This window comes from Rhynchophorus ferrugineus, unplaced genomic scaffold (genome assembly GCF_030347505.1).
Source record: "Rhynchophorus ferrugineus isolate W39M unplaced genomic scaffold, kcgeb_rfMv2 rfM1, whole genome shotgun sequence".
NCBI lineage: Eukaryota > Metazoa > Arthropoda > Insecta > Coleoptera > Curculionidae > Rhynchophorus > Rhynchophorus ferrugineus.
The window spans coordinates 60,033,028-60,052,107 of record NW_027472580.1 but is presented as its reverse complement, the minus strand read 5'-3'; the positions used below and the strand labels follow the sequence as shown (position 1 = coordinate 60,052,107).

The 19,080-nt window shown below is 29.5% G+C and overlaps 1 protein-coding gene across 8 annotated transcripts in view; it reads left to right on the top strand.

The window, feature by feature from the left end:
• Positions 1 to 7,755: 7,755 nt before the first annotated feature.
• The window catches only part of LOC143190423 (uncharacterized), a 90,559-nt gene continuing 79,234 nt past the window's right edge, over positions 7,756 to 19,080 (top strand). For 7 of the 8 annotated variants that reach the window (XM_076395299.1, XM_076395213.1, XM_076394970.1 and 4 more), the window contains exon 1: positions 7,797 to 8,078. The gene's annotated coding sequence lies outside the window, so the exon portion shown is untranslated. Of the gene's footprint in view, positions 8,079 to 19,080 lie in introns of all 8 variants that reach the window. The other variant, XM_076394887.1, reaches the window with a different exon arrangement.

The window sequence follows — 19,080 nt, the reverse complement described above, 5'->3', positions numbered from 1 at the left end:
AATAACCCATAAACAATTGTATCGCGCTGTGTTCAGATGGCCACTTTATGTAATTTTTCTTTTTTGGTCTTCTTATTTTCACAATTGCGTGAATTGGAAATCAAGGTTACATGCTAAATAAACCCATCTTTTAATTCGAATGATCTTAAACAACATAAATACTTGCACTAAATACAGTAATTAAACGAATGCATTAATTATAACACAGTTAATTTAATGTTATTTGTTGCATTGACTTCAACTTGTTTATGCTCTTTTGTTTTATCTTATTATTTAAAAATCTATTAATTATTTTATGATAAAGAATAACTAATTGGAAAACCCCCAATGCCCAGATGGAAAAACCTTATATATAGCAAAAAGAGATAAGAAGAGAGAGTTTTTTGCATTCTGTTGGAATGTTTTGATTGATAATTTTCAGAAAAAGAACCATTATAGTCATAAACTCTCCATAATATCGATATTTAATTTCTTATGCAAAGTAAAAGTGGGCCTCTGCTTATATATTTTATGTAACATGTTATGTACATAAGATTCTGCATGTATGGAAAGACAAGTATATCACTAAGTTAACTCCAGTGATTTTACCATATTTTAATGATCTTATTGTCGTTTTTAATTGATTTGTTTCAGATTAATCACCAGAAAAATAAGTGTTTGGATTGTCTATTAATGGCGGAATTGTCGATTTCGTTGGTATATTAATTTACATAAATGTATTTAATATCTCGAAATCGGTGAGCTTTACTCGTTTTCATTATTTTGTTATCTAAAAAACGCGCCAGTGTCATTCAGTTATTCAAGCACCTGAAAATATTTTTTTCTTGCAATATAAAATTATTGTTAGGTTCTCCGTTTTGTAAGTAACTCCAGTCGTGTTTCATAACAGGCGACTTTTACCACTTACCAATCGAATTATGATTTAATTGTTCAAGAAACAAGATAATGGTTTAATAAACAGGCAGGTCGTATATATTCTATACTTTTACCGTAAAAACTATTTTTGAGTTCTGACTAACAACGCTTTCTTGATTCCTCCATGTTAACTAGTGTTTCAGAATGTTAAAATACCGTATTACCATCCAGAAAATCGTTTAATACACTCAATGGCAATAGACATAATCTATTATTATTAATCTCTCCATAACGAAACTTTCCTAAAACTCTTCCCCAGTATGGGTTTTGAAAGCTTCTACGAGAATAAAAAATTAGTTTATGGAATAAAATAGAGTTTGTTATTTAGAGGCGTACACAGTTTCAATATGTATTTTCACCGTGCCGCTGTGGATTTTCAGAATAGCTACATAAAACATATTAGAAGTTCATTGGTTTCTCTAGTTTCCCATTTCTACTTAAGTTAATATGTTCTTGTATCGCTTTGATGCGTTCAATGCGTTAATATGACCACCGGAGTTATCTGAGGTGATCGTTAATATGAGGAGTTATCTGTCTTGTGTCCTGCAAAAGCTGTAAGTGTCCCCACAAACTAAGTTGTCTTCTTTCTTTGTATTCTTCCACTGATTTAACACTGATGTCTTTTTTATTATTTACTTCTCATCCTTTTCATATTGCTCCAGCTGGGGTTTTTCATCTCCTTTAAAGTATTTCTCTGATACATACATTCCAGGTTCGCTCAAGTTTGATTCACTTCCTTTTTGTAAATGAACTTGATGTTCAGAGTGAAGTAGTATAAATTCATGGATTTTCCAATTCAAGCATTCGTTTCCATCTTCTGGTTTTTATTAGTTATTATTCCTATACCTGATATATTTAGATACTTATCACCTTTAGCTCTCCCACCGCTACAATTTTTGATTCGCTTTTATTCATTATCATTCCATATTCTATTATTTTCGCATTTTACGTATTTCATTTCCATCTATTTAAAATTGCCCGTGGATGCTCTGCTCTATAAGTTATTATTACATCATTTGCAAAAGGTGCTACCGACATTTCTACTTTTCCATATTTTTCTAACCTCTATTTAGCCCTGTTTTATTTATTTGACTTTTATTTAATATTTCATACGTTAAGATATAAACAGGGCTGTGCTTAAACTTCTCCTTGTCCTAGACCTACGTGAATTTTGAATGTTTTTAATCTCATGGCTGCAATAATTATATATTTTATATATAATTTTAGTACTTACACTTTATTACTTACCACTTTATTTTAATATTACCCTTAATGAGGAGACATATTACTTAGCATACTAGGCATATTTGTTTTATTATTATGGAATCTTAACATATTATAGAGATTTTAAAAATATTTGATGCGATATAGTACAAATTACAGAATATTCTGCAGAAGTAGATCAGAATCATTAAATTTTAGTTTGTAAATAATGCTATAAAAATATTACTGCTTGGTTTATGCTGCTTTTTAGAATTCATCACATGACATTGAAATATTTAAGATTTGATTTGTAGGCCTACATTAAAAATGTCATCCGGATATTATTTCATAAATGCTGCGCCTTTAGTTATTTAATTAGAATATGTCCTACACTTTACTTTTTTGTTATTTATAGCTATTTTCCACGCATTTAACTCAAGAAAACGTCTAACGTTATGATAACTATTATATGGTTAACATGTAGTTAACACAGTGTACACTCAATTAAATTCAAATACTGTTATTAACTAAGTAAAGTATCAGTGGAAATGTTTATAGTATTTGTTAATTAAATTAATCATACTGAAAATATTAAATAAATACACATAAAATATAAAAGACCAATGTGTAAGTACTTTGTATCAGTAAAACCGCTTAGTTAGTTAGCCACAAATTAATTTATTATCAATTTATAACAGCTTTTATACCAATAGGTATGTTAAAGCCATGCACTTCAGTATGATGTAATTGTTAAATAATGTCAATGCTGCAATAGTTAATATGCTAATATATAATAGTGATAATTTCAATATTTCCAGCCAAATGCAAGAATAGTTCAGATCGAGAAACCAAACTTTAGCCAAGAAGTTATGCCTGTATGTGTTCATAAAATAAATGCAAATGTCCAAGAATTGGGAATAACATGCATAGGTGTATTTATTGCTCTATCACTGATCTCGATTGTTTATTAATGCAAGTACAACACAACAATTGTAATAAATACATATTAGAAATTAAGATTGTATGAAATAACAGGCCAATTGAAAAGTCCCCGGCCTGACACATAGATGGCGCTACTAAAATTAAATCCATATGTTTTTTAGCTAGCCCGAACCCTCAAAAGATATAAATTTGAGCAGTCTGATCATTAGTTTGTGAATTATAGCATTTTGAGTGAAGCAAATTTTGTTATTGTGAAAAAATAAAATGGAATTTCGCGTGTTAATAAAATACTGCTTTATGAAGGGAAAAATACAATTAAAGCAAAAACTTGACTTCATGCCGAGTTTCTGAACATTGCCCCAGGAAAATCAACCAACAAGAACTCGTATGCTAACTTTAGATGTGGTCAAATGAGCACCGAAGACGGTGAATGCAGTGGACACCCAAAAGAGATTGTTACCGACGAAAAAATTAAAAAAATCCACAAAATGATTTAGAATGAAAGTAAATTGAAATTTAATGAAATAGCAGACACTCCAAAGATATCAACTGAACGTGTATATCATATCATTCACGAATATTTGGGTATGAAAAAGCTCTATGCAATGTGGGAGCCACGCGAGCTCACTTTTGACCAAAAACAACGACTAGTTGATGATTCTGAGCAGTGTTCGAAGATGATCAAGCCTAATAAACCCGAGTTTTTGCGTCGATATGTGACAATGGATAAAACATGGCTCCATCATTTCACTCCGAAGTCCAATCGACAGTCATCCTGGTGGACTGCACATGATGAACCCGCTCCAAAGCGTGGGAAAACGCAACAGTCGGCTGGCAAGGTTATGGCGTCTGTGTTTTGGGATGGGCATGGAATAATTTTCATTGACCACCTTTAACAAGGAAGGACCATCAACAGCGACTATTACATAGGGTTATTAGACCGTTTGAAGGACGAAACCGCCGAAAAATCGCCGGCCGCATTTGAAGAAAAAGAAAGTGCTGTTTCACCAAGACAATGCACCGTGTAACAAGTCAATGAAAACGATGAGTCGAAAAAAACGAAAAAACAAAAATCCATAAATTGGGCTTCAAATTGCTTCCTCATCTACCGCATTCTCCAGATCTGACCCCCAGCGTCTCTTCCCTGTTCTCAGATCTCAAAAGAATGTTCGCTGGGAAGAAATTTTTGTCGAATAAAGAGGTGATCGCCGAAACTGAGGCCTATTTTGAAGCAAAGGACAAATCGTACAATAAAAATGGTATCGAAAAGTTGGACGGTCGCTATAATCAGTATATCGCCCTTGAGGGGTGTTATGAATAAAAAAAAAATTGCCAAAAAAATGTGATTTACTATGGTAGGCCGGGGACTTTTCAATTGGCCTGTTATATCTAATGTAAAATATGATAAACAAATTTAAAAATTTCCAACAGCCGGCTTATTGGCGCAGTGGTAAAGGCGATGGGACGGTCCTCCTACTGTTGCGATAGCCGCGGGTTCGAATCCTGAGTTGGGGCATGGTCGTAAATTTATGTTCGTGATTGTTTAAAATTTGTGAATGTTCTAGGCATGAGTGTAAAATCCGACAAGGAATATGATCCTAGTCACGCCAGTAACCAGGATGGGTAAGACCGGATGTCGTCTGGGATGATTTCTAAAGTTGGTCACTCGCCAGTCGATAGGCTTAATGCTGAGGACCGTGGTTCGGAGCCCACGTTAAACTTTAGGCCCAGACCAGATAAACCCATAGTTGGTAAAAGGAGACTTTAAAATATACATTAAAAAAAAATTCCAACAGGTATACGAGTGATAAAAATTGGTATATTTTTATAGTTTAATATAAAAGTTTAGATAACTACTTTCAACACCGATGTAAAAGTTTTATACTGCAAAACGATAGAAAGGATTTATATGCCTACTTATAGTATAATAATAATTTAATATAAATTTCTTTAATATTATTTTTTCAAAGAATTCAATCTTTTTAAATATAATCCAAACAATAGAGATGATTTATTTCAACACGGCTGCTTAATTAGTTACTTTACGCCTCATCAGAAATTAAGCATAATTAATCAATCATTAATAATTACCATATTAAATAATTATCTTCTCAAGTTAGGGTAAGTAAAGTAAACAAAGATTTTAAACAAAACTATGAAAATTGTTATTATTATGAAAAATAACGAAGAGAATCAGATCAACTTCTATGTCAACCATGTTAAAAAAAAGTAGATCTGAGACAAAGCGTTTGTTAGCAAACAATTCAAGATGTCCTGCTACATATTTATAATTATATCACCCTTATTTATTAATTATGGTATTTTATTAACTTAATATTAATATAATGATATTTAATTCAATATGTTATAAAGAAAAATAATACCAACTTATATTATCCTACAAAATAACTTGTTTATAAAGTATACATTTAAAATTAAAGTAGAACATTTTAATATAAATTTTATATTTTTCTTGTCTTTAGGGTATGAGTTGAATGAGAAAAACTTCGTTCGTCGTACAGGCTACGCTCTCATTGATACATCAGGAGAATACAATGCAACTTCCGATCTGACTGTTTCCAAATATTGTTTGACGGGTTTTGCCCCTTGTATACGTGCATTGTCGTGCTAAAGAGCATTATTCTATATTTTGGCGAATTCCAGCCATTCTCCCCAATCCGGCACATTTCAAGCACATTAAATTCTAGCCAATAACATTCTGTCTCATCAATAATCATATCACCAAATTTATATGTGGAATTAATCATGTCAAGTCACGAGATGTGTCCATGTTTTATCCCTGATTGTATGATGCTAAAATATTTTCTTTTTTATTGTTGAAGTAGCGATTACAAATCAAACAATGCCTGCCGATGTCCCTGATAGAGATGTTGGTAGCCAAGAAACGTATCGATAACGTAGAAGCTAAACTAGCAATAACTAGAAAAATATCGATATTTTAAAAAATTATATTGATATATCGGCCCAAAAAGTCTTAATATTTTCCAAACATTTTAAAAGAAGGAATGTTTTAATAAACATTTTAAATTAAGTTCCATAATGTGCTGAACATTTAAAATTATGTACCATTTTGACTATCGACTAAAGAAAATATTGATATATCGGTCAAAAAAATATCGGCTAAAAATATCGATATTTTTTCGGCATCTCTAGTTTCTATTGAATGAATATGTAACGTAATGAATCCATTTTTTTCCTTCTTTACTTTCAACATTTTTAGGCCCTTGTGCACTTTTGTTTGTTCAATTAGAAAACGATATAGATGATTTCACACGATTTTTCATCGATTAATTCCTTCAATTCTCTGCCTGTAAACATCGGTGGCCTTCCAATTCGTTTCTTGTATTGAAAATGAGAATCTCTACTATTAATAGAAGTGCAAGCAGACCACGTTTGACATATTTATTCAAGTGGACTACTAAAACATGATAACTTTCGACAGCACTTCTTTCATACTAAAATAGTAAAGTAAGACTTTCCGCAAAAACACTATAATCCGCTATAAACTCAACTAATTTTATAAAGTATAAATTATTATTATTTATTTTTTACCCAATAAGAGCTATTTTGCGGGGAGTAGATTGCTGGACAGCGGAACAACAGAATCTTCACGTGTTTTAGAAACATTATAATCAAATCCCTAACATAAAAATATTTTTAACAAAAAAATTGAAAAATAATCAACCTTAGATTTTTAGCCGGCTTGGTTGGCGTAGTAGTAAAGGCGACAGGACGGTCCACCTACCGTTGCGATGCTCGCCGGTTCGAATCCTACTGTGGTACGGTCGTAAATTTATATTTGTAATTGTCCTAGGTAGGAGTGTAAAATCCGACAAGGAAAATGATCCCAGTCACGCCAGTAGCCAAGCTGTCAATTTCTAAGTTGGTTACTCGCCAGTCGGTAGGCTTAATGACAAGGTCTGTAGTTCGAAGCCCACGTTAAACATTAGGTCCGTCCAGATAATCCCTCGTTGCACTCTTTCGAATAAAAAAATAATTTAAAAAATCGGTCCATAATTGACGGAGAAATCGACGAACGTATATTAAATAAAAATATATGCAGTCGAACATAGATCCTCCACCTTCTTTGAAGTCGGTTAAAAATAAAGCATAAAGTAAAAAATATTATTTTGCTATTAATTTAATGGGTTACGTATTTAAAATACTGTAAGTTTTCCTGGAATTAATTATTATTATATCATTTTCTGTTTATTATTATTATATTTAATTTAAAAACTTATTTATATAGATATTATTACCCTTTAATATACTACATAAATCCAACATAACTGATTATTATTATTATCACAATTACTTGGCTCTTGTTCTACTTATAGTTCTTAATTATAAATAAACTATTTTATTAACCTAAACTGTATTTAATTTAAGTAATAGAATACAAATTTAAAGGAGGTTTAAACAAATATAGAATCAACAATAGTAAATAAACCTAAAATCCAGAGCGCATAATATGATTCGATCAGACTCCCGAACAGCATTTCTAATGTAAATTAGAGTCGAACCCGATGCAAAGAAGACAAAAATTAGCAAACAACCACCCATCGTTACGCCCACGTTGGTTTTCATCTTTCTTCGACGCTCCGTGAATTCTAAATATAACGCTATGACGCACTATCACAGATTTGACCATGGAGGTGTTAAGAATTGGTCCATATGGGATGTCGATGGTGGTCATCGTGGACGGACTACGAGCCATACACAGTTCAGTCGTCTAGCGACGTTCGATTAAACGAGATTGGCCTTGTCCGGCAGACCGAGTTCGCGACTACCCTCAAGTACTAAAACAGAAACAAACAGAACAAGAAGACTTGTAGGAAGGAAGGTTTATATTGATTTTGTTGTTTCTCGAACTCTAGAGCTACACTAACAAAACAATTTCGCTTAGTGATATTTAGTGATTTCTTTCATTATCGGCTTTCTCTACATTACCTTGCTACCAATTAATTTAAGAATAACAGAAACAACCTATAACACATGTAAGTACATTTAATATTAAAGGTGAAAATTTAATTTTGATTATATAAAATTAGAAATAATTTAAAATATTTATTAAATCAATTTTGTTATTATGTTCAAGTTCTTATACAAGTTCTAAATAAACATAAACACTGAAAGAGACACGGAAAATGAAAGATCACAGAGTAAGCGCCCAGTTATTATGATATAATTTTATTAGAACTACGTTTGTGATATATTGTTACTTTTCCGATGTAATTGGATTTGAGTTTTGTATGTTGTTACTTTTCAAATCTAAAACTTAATAACTTTAATGAAAGTAGGTATATTTATTGTTTATTGCCAACAAATGAAATGTTACTATGAAATTTTGAAATGAAATCAAAATCCAATCATATTTAAAATCACTGTTAATCACATAATAAACATTTAACATTGAAAATTTATAATATTTTATATAATTTAGATCAATTTATGTTCCAATAGATTTAACAGAATTATTTTATGTTTAAATCAATAGCAAATAAAAACAAATAATAATATTTGTTTATAAAAAAAAACTATAAAAAACTAAATAAGCAGATTTACTACATAAAAATATCAACAAAACAGTCTTGTTTTTTCTTCCAGAACAATTCTAGAACTATTTTAAGATATAATTTACATTCATGTATAATGTATGTTTTGAAACATTTTTAATGTTTTTGCCTCACATTAAGTTACCAATTATTAAAAACATTAAACCAAATTGTTTTAATTCATTGAACATTAGGACTTTTATAATTATTCTTTTCATCTGGTTACCGTTTAATTTACTTGTTTCTTCATTATTTATTGCTTTTCAATGATAAATCTTCGGAAGAAAAGAAAATTCAAGTTGTTTCAAGTTCATTTGACCATTCTTGAACATGGCATAAAAGATAACTTTTACAAATACTAGTTGCATCTTCATGTGAATCCTATTAATGAATAATATACTTTTAATGCATTATTTAAGCAGTTTAATTACTATTGGTCACTTATAAGTTACATAATCACTATAACTGCTAAAATTTTATATATAATATAACTGTTATAACCACTGAGATATTCTATGATCTATTATTATATACAGTTAGTTATATATGATATTATTTCTTCTTTTTAATTTGTTTAATTGAATTAACATGTTTTAATATAGTATAACCAAAATAAGGTAGTAATAATTTGATTATTGAAATCGAATTTTCAATTATATCGGTCAGACACAAATATATCGATTAAACTTAATATATATTTGTTGTTATATTTCCTTATGACTATTGACTATTGACATATCATAAGAAACGTGCTAAATAACCATTCTCGTGTATGTTTATTTAATATATTTACTCGCAACAGAAAAACATTTTTATTACATTCATGTAATAACTATAAATAAACAATTGAAATTTACATGCAACTTACTGACTTAAGCTTATAAATTGCACTAACTAAAAATTTAACGACCTCTAATATACCATCGATGTTAGTCTAAATATAAATAAATCATGTCTTTAAATTGGGTGCAAAAAATCCTACCTGTTTGATCACAGTTGATTTGTTTTAAATTATTTTTAAAGCCTTAATAACAATGATTAGTTTAAAAAAACACACATCTGTTGATTTTTTCTGATGCACATTTGAAGGTGCCCTTGGCTCATTTTATGTTTATTAACGGAAGTTAAGGTAGGAGTTAGACTGAAATCGTTTCAAAAACACAACAGACCGAAACCTGTTTGCATCTAAAAATAATTCTACTAAATGTTATGGTTAAATATTAAAAGTATAATGCTGTTACAATATCTTTATATTACTGTTGACTTAAATGAAATATTTCCAAGAATATAAAAAATATTAGATCTAGATTTAATTTAAAGACGTATATCAATTAATTAAACTATAAAAACTAAATGTTTAATTAGAGACAATTAACAATTGAATTTAAACAAATGAATGAAGGAAAATATTTCGAAGCTTTGTATTTATTGTAAATAAGAATAGTAGAGTTTAAAAATAGATATGATTGAAAAGTAATCCTTTGTCAAGAGGTACAAGGTTAAAATATTCTAAAAAGTGACATGAAAATATTGAATTTTAGTTACACCTTACAAATTGTAAACTTTATTAATTTGTACAATAAGGTATATAACAAATAATAGAGCAAGCTAATATCACTAAAATATATTGTTTGCTGTCAATTTAAGGTATTACTAAATCCTTTTTCTACTTAGATTAATCGTTATTGTGGCACAGACCGATTTAAGATATGCAAATGTTAAAAATTTATTTAGAAAAAATAGTAGATATCCGGATGGCAAGTCGATTTAAGTGACAAAAACCATTTAGTATTAAGTAAATCATTAAGAGATGCTGCTCTTTAACCTCCTTTCCAATTTGGCTAGTAAATTCGAAAGCGTCTGGGATTAAAAAGATCAGCATTCTAAAACTGCAAAAGGATATTTTGATAGTTAAGTTAGCTGAATAAACTGTAAAATGGTACGTTTTCTTAAAATATAATGTTATATAATATAAAAATATATAAATTAGGTAAGAAATTAAGTAAAACACAGTTAATACAAATAGAAAAATATTTAGCAAAAGATAATAACAAAGACATAATCAAAAAACACTGATGAAATTACGTTTTTAAAGAGTGAATATTGAAAATATTTAAGAAAAAAAAAGTCACAAAAAATGCGTCTTATTTATCACTAAACAAAAAACTACATAAAAGAAAAAATCATAACTTATATTGAGATTATTACAAAAAATATAAAATAAATTAATATCTCCGCACAGTTTGCGGGCCTGTAATTAAACAACAATAATGATATTCAACTTTAGATATTAGACTAATTAAATTTCATACACATAATTACTTGACATAGCTTTTGTCATTCTTGAATACTTTATGGAATGTAGCGTTTACAATTACTCTTTGCAAAATTTACTTTATTTTCATAGGTCAACATGTTAAAATATACTAATGTGTAATAAATATATTTTCATAATATATATTTTAATACCTTAAGGCGACAGGACAGTCCATATAGTGTTGCGGTAGTCGCGGGTTCGAATCCCGCTGGGGCATGGTCGTAATTTTATGTTTGTGATTGATTAATATTTGTGATTGTCCTAGGCAAGAGCGCAAAGTCTGCCAAGGAAAATGATCTCAGTCACGCCAGTAACCAGGTTGGGTAAGACCGGATGTCGTTTTAAAATATATATATCGAAAATACCTTATTATTTGAGGAATTTACTCATATTTAGAAAACAACTATTGTAATTAATTAAATCCGATAATTATTTATTGTAATAATTATATAATATCAGTCTATGGAGGCACAGTGAGACTATGCAAATGAATTCTACAAAATCTGATATTAATCAGGACCGGAAATAATCTAATTTTGCAATTTATAAGTAAATGTTAAAAATAGCTATGACCGTATAAATTATAAACCGAAACGAACAAAAATACAAAAAAAGTCGATGTTGTATTGAATTGATGATGAAAATTATTGTCAATAATGTAAATAGTTAACTAATCATTAACTAATCCTGATATTAAGAGACTTAAAATGCCTAATTAATGAAATAATAGATTTAGATCATTTTTGTAATACAAAATAAATTAATGAATGGATATAAACGAAAAAAAAAATTTAAGAAGATTTTTATTTGTAAAGTGAGATTTGTTCGAGATTTTTTCTCTTGAGTCAAAGGATAAACGACGCTGCTTTTACATTAAAAAAACTATCACCAGCACTTAGTCTTGGTTAATTTTTGTACATAAACTCTCTTTAGAGGCGAAGAGCCGCCTTGATACGATATATCACGCGATATATATACGATATATCAAGCCAACCAAACCAAACCTAAATTTCAATTTCATGAATAGAGTATCAACATTTTCATATTATATTTAATTTAATAGCGCCAAAACTAAAAATTCTACTGTTGGGTTGAGGAATAGTTGGTGCTCCACGAATTTATTGGAAAATCTAGTAAATTTTACATATCATTAAATAGATATTAGGTATATAATCTTAAAAAAATCATATTATAAAACAATTATTATCTGTAATTAGAAAATTAATTTCATTTCAGAAAAAATATCGACCATTCTTATCTATAATATTCGGTTATAAATTGAAAATATAAATAAATATTTATCACATTTGACCTGTTTTTAATAATTATACAATAACATTGTGGTTTAAAGTCTCCTCTACATGTTAGCATTTTTCGGAGAATATCTATGTAAAACTAAGAGATGCAAACAAAACTTAAGATGGTTAAACTTATATGTATATTACAGCATTATTAGGTTAAAATACATGGTTTCAAAAGATACAAATAATTATAAAACCGTCAGAATAAATAGTAAAACAAACATTGAAAATAATTAAAAATAAATTAAAGCTAATACAAAATAAAGCTATGTACAAGATAAAATTAATTATTTAAAGGCCGATTTCTTTGAAGAACCTGAGATTCATACGAAGGTGTTTTTGCAGTAATTTTGTTTGGTTATAGCTAGACTATATAAATCAAAAACTTGAACTACTAGTGGATGTGAAAAAATCAATTAAACTTAAACTGCGGCATCTACTTGGTCGTGTAAAACCTGCTAAACGAAAGGAGTTCAAATGCGAAACACATTTAATCCTAGATATTAGGAGGAATACAAATAATTTTGAACAGTTTAGAAATAAAATAGTTTCGTCCACTGCCTGCACCGTTAATATTGACCCATTCAAAATCAGAATATACTCGGTCTAAATAATTTGCATGAGATTGTCTAAAATAAATGATGACCTAAATAAAATGAATCTATCTATTGCTAAGATTAATGAAAAGATTTTAGTTACAGAATTAAAGGAAATCTCATAAAAAATGTTCCTCTACTGCTTGCATTTTGTATATTTGACCTACATTTTTATTCAATAATTCATTACAGATGTTTTAAGTTTCTATTTTTTAGTTCATATATAAATATCTTCATAGTTCATAGTTCATAAATTACAACAAGCATTTTACTACAACTATCTTCGATTACATTTATCTTAAATGATGATAGATTTTTTTTGATTCATGTTATAAGGTTGGACTTTTGTCAAACTTCTGTTAAATTTATTTGTTATTCTCGAAGTGTGAGCTCAGTAGTCACAGTAACTTACATTTACCTTACTTTAAAGAAATTTGAAGATTAGGCACATTGCTTGTTTTTAGTACTACATAGAAGTATATAAGTAAAACAAATTATCAACAGTAATTTCAAATGTAAAAAATCTCAAGAGGAAGCTTAAGAACGGATTCACATCGAAGGAAATGATAACGAAAGATCACTATAAATAAAAATTAATACATTTAAATGATGAATTAAACACAAAATGTGGTTGTAGAAGTAAACATTCAATAAACAATGCTAAATAAAATACTTTTTACTAGAAAAAATCCTCAAGAGTTTATTACTTAAAACACTAATAATATATTTAAAATACTTTTATATCACTATGAAGTATTATTTTAAAGAAATATATATTTTGTTATTACATCATACGTTATCAGAAATAGTTACAAAACGTTTCCAATTATTCTCTTTTTGCTATGACATTTCCGTCACATAGTAAACTGCAGTAAAACAGTATCATTTAATAGAAATAGTATATGATCTAACCGAACCACCTTCAATTTTACCAAGTAAATATTGGAATAATTTATTTTGCGTATTTATTCAAAACTCTACCCATCCGCTTAAATATTCTAAGAAAACCCATATTACTACAACGAAATATGACCAAACAGTATAAAGAATTTATATTGTAAGCAATAATCTTAACAACGTAAAGAGGTCATTTTTATCAATATCTTATAAAATGTGTCCCATATCTTGAATTAATGACTTTGATTCATTAAAATGTTACTTATTTGGGAACGTGTTTAAATTGTAAAATTGCAATTATTTGAATTGTGCATCGGCCTTGGGTTTAAGTTCAGGAATAAAATTAACTTATAAACCTACGGTACTAAATTAACGGCTGTTTTTATAAGAAAAATGCACTTAAACGGCCAGACTAGTTTTTAGCAGTATGCTAGTATTATGCGATAAGAGATATGATAATAATTTACACTAACAATAATTTCTATAATTTTATACATGCTAATTTTAACACTCTAGTAATGCTACTTGTTCTGTATAGATTATACATTTTAATGTTATGTTTTCATTCCAAAACTATAAGAAAATATATTCTAACTAATTATAATTTAAAAAATTTCAGTTGTATCATTTGGTTATGTTTATTTATTAATATTAAATTTTTCACAATTTTTGTATGTTCCATTTTTGATATTTTTCAAATTATATTACTGTAATAATACACTATTTCCGAAAAAAAATATTTTACTGAATACTTTTCCGAAACTTCAACACGGTTTTTTCAAGGACTATCCAATTTGTAGATCCTATCACTCTAGTGATTTTCTGGAAAACTTAGAAAATACTTCTGTCGGCTTCGTAGTCTCCGGCTTTGAAGTTGTCATGTTCATAGACAAGAAAGTAAAATCCTATAAGTAAAACCATACTAATCACGCCAGTAACCAAATTATGTAAGACCAAATGTCTTCGGGGATGGTCTCTTAAATTGGTCACTTACCAGTCCGTACGCATAATGCTGGTGATCGTAATTCTAAGCCTAAATTAAGCAGTAGGTCAACTCCAAATAAATCCCAGTTGGTGAAAAGCGGACTCCAAAATATAAAATAACCTTCTACGATAGCAATTTTCTCTTCGTTTCATGAAAATGATCTGCCACGAAATAAACATTCGAGGTATAAGAAGACCGAAAATCAGAGTAGGCTAGATTGAAACAATTTATGCTTAAATTCATTAATTTTAAAGTTTTTTTTTAGCTATAGGACCAGATGCGCTATCTTTATAAAAAAAATTTCTCCAAAGCAGGTTTTTTATTAATTAAATTAGTTTAAAAGTTTACCGCAGAAATCTGAGCTTATAATTTTTATTAGTTTCGAAGTTATATACATTTCACACCGGTCTTAGGCTTTTGTTTTGATTGGGGTTGTCAAGATTCACTTCACCTTTCCAGTGATAAAACTCTCAACACTACAATACATTTTTACAGTCACACTGTTTTTTGACGAATAAAGCATGCTCATCAAACTTAAAAAACGTATTTGAGAAACAATTTTCGAACAACGTGCTTATATTTATGAATTACTTTTCTGTTTAATGAAAAATGCCGAATTATTATTGGATTTGTTATAACTGTTTGCCTCTCGCACAAGATTTCACAAATCACTAGTTTCTCAATTCTTATTTATTTCAGGTAGTGTGGTATTAATTATATTTTTTATGAATTACTTCTACGAGTAAATAAAGTATTTAACTGCTGATCTTCATCCAATAATTTGATTAATTTAAATTTATCATCTATTGGATGGCTGTAAAAACATTCAGCAAAATTTTTTGTTTCAATACATGCTTTACTGGAATATATATATGAATATTTTTAAGGTAAGAAATTGTTAAGATGACAAAAACTTTTACAAATTAAGATTTGCAAAACGTTAAAAATATCGTAAAATATACATAACGCGTAAAAATATTTCGTGTATTTAGTGAATGAGGTAAAAATATTCCTCAAACACCTTCAATTCAAACATAAACGAGTTTCAGAACAAAATACCTTTCCGCAGAGTTCATCAGCAACATTTTTCTTAAATGTGTATATTTCGATTTATTCTTTTGTGTACAATTTTTAAGCTGAAATTTAACATTTCCTGTATCTTCGCATTTTTAGTTTTACGTGCATCTACCGCTGCCTTCAACTACTTCTTGAACTTAAAAACTTTACTGAGTAATAAATACATTATATATTATTATATAATTCACGGCAAAAGTTAATATAAACGAAGATGCAACTCAATGCGCCTGATATTAATATATATGTAATTTATATATGTGTATAGGTAATCAGCAGTGATCTGACATTCCTATTCATTGGATAAGCATTAGGTGAATATTATATATTCGACAATCATTGCTTTGACTCCTTCATTTGAAGAAATCTATTGCTTCTTTCATCATATAGTGTTGGTTTTGCTTTCAACAATTTAAAAGTGGTGATTTCGTGTTTTGTTGGTGATTGTTGGTACTACGATAATTCCAGGAGCAAAATATTTTACATGACAACGTTCAGCCATACTTTGCAAGAGTTGTAAAGGACACTCTGTTGCTCCTTGAAAGGAAAGTTCGGCCGCAAATAGCATACTCACCAGACACAGCATCTTGTAATTACCGCTTTTTCAGATCGATGCAATATGGCTTCGAAAGGCTGAGAAGGTGCGAAAATGAATCAATAATTTTTAACCAATATAGTTCTTTGGATAAGATATCGCCATGTTACCAGACGTATAGGAAAAGTTGTAGAAAATGATGAAAAATATTTTAATAAAAATCTATTCCTCATTTGTCCTTTCAAAGTAAAATGGCATATAAAAATAATATATACAAGTACCTATATTGCGCCAATTTTTTCCAAAAATGCCTTTCTAAACTGATCATAATACATGCAAGCACCTAATAAATAGAAGCACAAAGACAACGCTAATTTAAAACTGTTTTAAATATATTTGTTACAGCAAATTAGTTATTCAGCTGGTTGAATTTATTATATTAGAAAATTTAAATTCTATTTTTTTATTTACTTAGAAAAGATCGTTAAAGATGGATATAACTTTAACGTAATATTAAGGTTGTTTACCTCAAATAACCGACAAATCACGTGTTGCCCCAAATCTATCGTAAGATAGTAACGAACAAAGTTTTATAACCACAGAGAAGACACATTAATTCTGAATACAAATGTTCAGCTCTTACTTTACTCTGTTTAGTATTTCTTTCAAGTCTAAACCATTGTTTGTTTAGGATTGTAGTATATTATAATATTTTGCAATTTTATAGTTGTATTACATGTATAATTGTTTTGATTTGTGGGTACAGTTAATTTAAAATACTAAAATTCGTTAATACTAAAATTAATAGTCATTCATTAAGTTAATGTAACCATTTAGTTAAAACGATTTTGTACTGTGTACAATAAGACAAAACACGTAGGTAAATTGTTGATTAATAAATTATTACACGCACATATTTAACTTCGAAAAGAGACAACATAATACTACCTCGTGTAGTATGAATAAAAAACTATTATTCTTTGTTGTTGATTATTATATTACATTAGTTGTATGTTGGATATATTATATTGATTTGCATATTAAAATTGTCATCAGAGAGAAACGATCGCTTAACCATTAAAATTATTTGCTCGTAATAAAGGATTCCGCAGCACTAGATATAGCGGTATGATATTTAATACGGGGATTTATTAAAACTAATTCACCTAAAATGGCACCAGTTAAGTTCTTACTAAATCCTGGATGTTGATTTTTAGAAAATAGTGGTGAAAGCATCAGAAGAAACACACAGTTTTATTTTTCTTCTAAAGAACCTTCCGACGTTTAATCTTTTCAAACTGTACATATTTAGATACATGCATCCCTCACTTTGTTGTTTAAGAGTATTCATCCTGGACCTTCTATGCCATAATTGTAATCATTTTAGTACATATAGTACGCTTAAAAGAAGCCAATACTTGATTCAGATTGAATAGTTCAATAATAATACAGGTAATAAATTAAAAAATTAACTTAGTTACTAACCACCCACCAACAGAAATCAAAAATTATTTTTAAAAACCAATATTAATAGAGATAACAAGTCAATTAAAAGTCCCTGGCCTGACACATAGATGGCGCTATTATAATTAAATCCATATGTTTTTAGTTAGCCCTAACCCTCAAAAGATGCGTGTATAAATTTGACAGCTGTCGGGTCATTATTTTGTGAATTATATGCATTTTGAGTGAAGCAAATTGTGTTATTGTGAAAAAAATGGATAAAAAGGAATTTCGCGTGTTAATAAAATATTGCTATTTGAAGAAAAAAATACACTTGAAGCAATTATTTGGCTTGATGCCGAATTTCCGGACACTGCCCAAGGAAAATCAACCATAAAGGCTATGCTAAGTTTAGACGTGGTGAAATGATCACCGAAGACGGTGAACGCAGTGGGCACCCAAAAGAGATTGTTGCCGACGAAAACATTTAAAAAATCCACAAAATGATTTTGAATCACCGTAAATTGAAATTGAATGAAATAGCAGACACTCTAAAGATATCAACTGAACATGTACATTGTATCCTTCTCGAAAATTTGGGTATGAGAAAGCTCTGGGTAAAGGGGGTGCCGCGCGAGCTCACATTTGACCAAAAATAACGACGAGTTGATGATTCGGAGCAGTGTTTGAAATAAATAAACCCGAATGCGTCGATATGTGACAATGGATAAAACATTGCTCCATCATTTCACTCCGAAGTCCAATCGACAGTCGTCCGAATGGACTGCACACGATGAACTCACTCCAAAGCATTCATCCAGCTTATTCTCCTCACTCCAAAGTGTGCATTTTGGGATGCCCATGGAATAATTTTCATTGAATATCTTGAAAGAGGAAGGACCATCAACAGCGACTACTACATAGCATTATTGGATCGTTTGAAGGACGAAATCGCTTAAAGACGGTCGCATTTGAAAAAAAAGAAAGTGCTGCTTCACTAAGACAATGCACTGTATCACAAGTCAGTAAAAACGATGACAAAAATACATGAATTGAGCTTCGAATTGCTTCCTCATCCACGGTATTCTCCAGATCTGGCACCCAGCGTCTATTTCCTGTTCTCGGATCTCAAAAGAATGCTCGCTGGGATGAAATTTTCGTCGAATGAAGAGGTGATCGCCGAAACTGATTTTGAAGCAAAGGACAAATCGTACTACAAAAATGGTATCGAAAAGTTGGAGGGTGGCTATAATCAATATATCACCCATGAAGGGAATTATGTTGAATAAAAAAAAT